General features: G+C 38.5%; 1 long non-coding RNA gene across 4 annotated transcripts in view; it reads right to left on the reverse strand.

Annotated features, from left to right (window-relative positions):
- The window catches only part of LOC109960376 (uncharacterized), a 22,004-nt gene that overhangs the window by 6,778 nt on the left and 10,490 nt on the right, over window positions 1-4,736 (reverse strand). Inside the window, exon 5 of one of the 4 annotated variants that reach the window (XR_002274993.1) lies at window positions 1,802-2,786. The exons of the other annotated variants lie outside the window; for them this stretch is intronic. This is a non-coding gene — a long non-coding RNA (uncharacterized LOC109960376). Of the gene's footprint in view, window positions 1-1,801; window positions 2,787-4,736 lie in introns of those variants that run through there. 4 annotated transcript variants of the gene reach the window in all.

Consider the following 4,736-nt stretch of genomic DNA (forward strand, 5'->3'; position numbering starts at 1 on the left):
GGTCCAGCAGAGCTAACCAAATGCCTCTGGTGGCCATGTAATTCAATACTCCAGGCACTATGCATAATGTCGCAAATCACCTCTGTGTGTGATCAGCCGCAAAAAGAAGATTCAAAACAAGCTTGCCGACTAATGTTGTCGAAGGTATATATGGTTATACCACATACATTCTGCCCTTCAGTGTTTAGACTGTACAGAAATATCAGATTGCACATGGAATAAAAAAAAAGGGGTCAAAAGTACTGTATTTGCCCTAAAATCCTGAATAACAGTTTCATGACAGCTGCTCCCTGTAGCTGTCAGCTCATAAAATAGGGATGAGAAAAAAAGGAAGACCAATAAACAAATGAATAATCTTCAGCTCATTATATGTACAAAGAGGGCAGTGGAATCTTATTTAATGTTTGCCCCCCACCCCCTTTCATTTTAATTACAGCACCACAAAAGAAACAAGGGGACTGAAGCACCCACTAGCCTCACTGTAAATTACAGTCGCCCCAGAAAATGACACATACTGTACATGATTCACTCACACACTTGTGTGGGCAGGGGCTAAATGTTCGTGAGAAAAACATGTTATATTTTCACCACAAGTTGAAGAATGTAGCAGAGGCTGGCAGTCATGATGCATGGTAGTAACTGCAATGCTAAAACAGGAAGGTGTTTTATTTAGTTTGTGGATAAATGTTGCCATGACAACACACACTGCCTGGCTGACATCTATAAAGGCCACACTGGGATTGCTCCCCTCATTTTTCCAACTACATACAGAACGCACATACACGTACAGGCTGCACTGACGAATACCATTTGTGCATTTATAGTGCAATTACAGGCTAAATATTTACTTTGTGTGAACACTGATTAGCCTTTCGTCGACTTAAACATAGAATCTCTAATATATAAGAAGACAAATGAAACTGAGAAAACATGAGAAAATTCCCAACAGGCTTAGAAATTTGTGTCAAGTACAGTCTCATTTTCAATCAGAAAACTGGTTTTCTTCCTGAAAACATGCACAGCTAAATTTTGCAGTGTTAAAACTAATGTTAGACTCCCCTGTTGCTATGTAACAAATTAATAAAGTATTATTAGTTTAACTGAAAAATCAACACTATACTAGTCAATATACTGAAACAGAAATAAAATTAAACTATTTTGACTGTGAATGGGCCTCTCCCCATCATTTGATGTTCCATTATTAACCTGCAGATCCCTGATGACTAGTGTCAATATGAGTGATGTTACTGCAGAGTGCACAGTGTAAATATTGCGTTTTTTTAAAACTAATTTGAGAATTCATAACTTTGAACACTAAACATTTCCTTAAAAAATGGCTTTTTTGTGAATACAGGGTTTCTTGCACAAAGCACATGATAGCAAACTTGAATGTTTCTCAGTAGAACAGATTACCATCACAGAACAATAGAGTTGATGATGACAAATTGAGAGTGATCACTGAGAGTGGATAAGGGAAGATGAGGAATGAGAGTAAAGAGGGGCAGAGGAAAGATGAGAGATGGGGTGCAGTGACATGGTGAGAGAGCAGGTCAAAGAATAAAAGATGGTGGTTGAGAGTCAGGAATATACTGAGTAGGAGGGATGAGGGAGGGAAACTGAGAGGAAGGGGGCGTCCTCTTGTTAGAACAGTTCTGATTGAGGTCAGTTTTACCACCAGATGAGACTTCACTTTAATCACCCTCTGTTAGCCTCATCACTATGGAGGGGCTGGCCTCATCAGGGAGAGAGAAGAGACAGAGCTTGAAGAGACAGAGAGAGAGAGAGAGAAAGAGAGACACACACACACACACACATCTACAAGAGAAAGAAAATTACAAATAGGGAGACACAAAATGTGAGCAGGATGTGCTGAATAAGAAAGCAGGGTAGGAAGATCTACAATGAGAGAAATGGAAAGTGAAGGACAAAGTGGGGGACTTCAAGAGAAAGAACATACAGTATATGCTGCGTGAAATACAATTTTGGACTAATACAGAGAAAGGAAGGGGTGCACAGAATATGAAACAGAACAGAAAGAGAGCTTTTTGAGTTCCCAAGTAATCAATTCATTAATGTTAAAAACAGCGGTAAGGGATCCAGCAGAATGAATAAGTGACTAGGTGGTGAACACAGTGGAGCATTTAGAAGCTAAAGAACCAAACAGGTCCCTCGGTAGCTTTTGTGTCTGACCAGTGTGCAAACAGGCAGTTGTTTGCTAATATATAGTATTAACACTACAATATCCAGCTTGTATCCTTAAGTAGTCAATCCGGTGGAGTATTTAAAAAAACAACTTATTTTACAATGTGGTCCAGCTACAGTAAATTAGGATCTGAAAACATATTCAACCACTGTACCCAGGTATATTAAGGTACTATATAACAGCTGGATCCATATTATACTCTAATAATGTGGAGGGGTGGGAGGAATCACAGTTGATCTGTGATCTAAATGGAGTATCCACCCCCCCAGTTCAGCACACATGTGAACCACAAATTAAAGTTTAATCACAATAGTGTTACTGTCTTGTAAAGGAATGATTCCTCCGATATCGATACAACGTTAGAGCTGCAGTGAAACGATAGGGTGGATTCCATTTGGCCATGCTGTTATGCAGCTTGTTATGTAGTGCTGTTAAACTGAACGGTGCCATACCCATCTGGCACAAACGACACCATTCCAGTCGGGTTTAGGAACACATGCAAAGAGAAAACACAGCTGTGTTCACATGAACAGGGTGTGTTAGAGCCATGGCTAGTCGCAGGTATGGGAGCATTTTGTCTTTCCTGTAAAATAAGATGATGGAAGAAGGATGTAAGGTTAAGGTTTGGGTTTATTTTAACATTTTATTTAAACTGAGGATCTTCATTGTTGTTTTCACTTAAAACCATGTGCAGAAGTCTTATGCTTTAGGTGCTCATTTTAGTTCTTTAAATAATAAATGCAAAGTGAAGTTATATTTGTCTCACATATTTTTTTCTTTTTTTGCAGATCTGAAAAATGATCCAATCCGTGATCCCAAATCTATGATATGATCTGAACCATGAGGTTTGTGATCTCACCCCTAATAATCTGTACTGAGGCAATATGTCTCATCTATTCTTGTTAAAATAATAATAATAATAACAATAATAATAATAATAATAATAAGGAACATTTTAACATCAAGAGCAAATTGTAATTTTAATGCATACAAACTGCATTAAAGTGCATCTGCAACCAGCCTGATACTGCTTCATTCAAGTGGACAGTTTTGTAGATTAGTTTGTGGTTTAAAAAAAAAAAAAACATGCATACCTTAATACAAAATTTCTAGCCATTTTAGTTTTAGAGAAATGACTGTGGGTTCACACAGAATTGTCAATGCAAAAGCCCAGTGAATAAAAAGCCAGCCTGTACTGATGCAAGGATAAAAATGAGAGCGAGGCAAACAGAGAGAGATTAGAGAAATAGATGTGAATATAGCATTCTGTTTTCAGCATGAGGTCTCCCATCTGTCTGTAGCCAGAGTGACACCTGCTTGGCTTTGATTCAGAATTGCACACCAAGCTTTAACAGGAGACACACAAAGTGAATAAAAACGGGGTGGTGGCACTGTGCACATGCTGTATGCTCAGTCTCATATACAGTATGTCAACAGAAAAGGCAGGGAACAGACTGGGTCAGACATGCTCATGCACACACAATTTTGTATGTATAAAAGTAGACAAAAGAACTGAGGAAGCACAAACAAATTTAAGTACTATTCAATCTAATATTTGTGCAAGCAAAACATGTTTCAAGCACAGGTGAGGACACACACTTCTAGAAAGCGCAATGAACACAAATGTAGTTCAGTGGTTCAAAGAACTCAGTTTTCTCTCATTCATTTATGGCTGCATTCAGCACCTAAACAGATCATGCACTAAAATAATATTAACTTCAGACCTACTGTCATGGACAGATCCAAGGAGTGGCCACTGGCATCCCTGACCAAGCCCAGAATCTGACCATCCCTGGTGCCACGCCTGCCAAAGTCAAAATGTGATGCTTGAGACTTGTCAATTGCAATTGCTACAAAACACAGAATTTAATTTTATGCCCATGCAGATATGTGTGGTCAGAGTGTGCTCTTGCATTTAAATACAAGTGCATGTGACCCTGTGTGTTTGACCTTGGGGCTGGTGTCATCTGAGAGATGGGTTTAGGAGGAATCTCATACCACGCAGAGACATTAAGGGAGTGCAGCTTCACTGAAGGATTACTTTGCACAGCAGGAGCATGCTTTTAAATGTGTTAGCATAATGCTGGAGGCAGCCAGGGAGAGAGGAAGGAGGCAAAAGAAGAGAAGAACAGAGAAAATACAGATAGAAAGGGACAAAGAGAGTGAGAGACACCTGTGAAAAGGAATAGAAAATGACAAGGGGAACAATATTAAATTGTAAGAAATGAAGACTGTTAGATTTCAAAAAGCCCAAAAGATGTACTGTTATATGGTATATAATGTTGTCCATATGGGCACAAGATTATACCTCACACAATAAAGCAAAGTAATTTGGATGGTAATTGTGAGCCATCTTCAGAGCTCACAATTACCACAATTACATTTAGAAGAAAATTACATGGTATGTTTTATTCTTGCTCACTTTTAACTCCTTAAGCCCTTTTAGAATAATAATTATTTTGTTTCCAAAGGTCACTGCTCAAAATATGAAGTCTTCATAAATATTTATATATATAGAGAGAGAGAGAGAGAG

This window comes from Monopterus albus, unplaced genomic scaffold, assembly GCF_001952655.1.
Source record: "Monopterus albus unplaced genomic scaffold, M_albus_1.0 scaffold46.1, whole genome shotgun sequence".
NCBI lineage: Eukaryota > Metazoa > Chordata > Actinopteri > Synbranchiformes > Synbranchidae > Monopterus > Monopterus albus.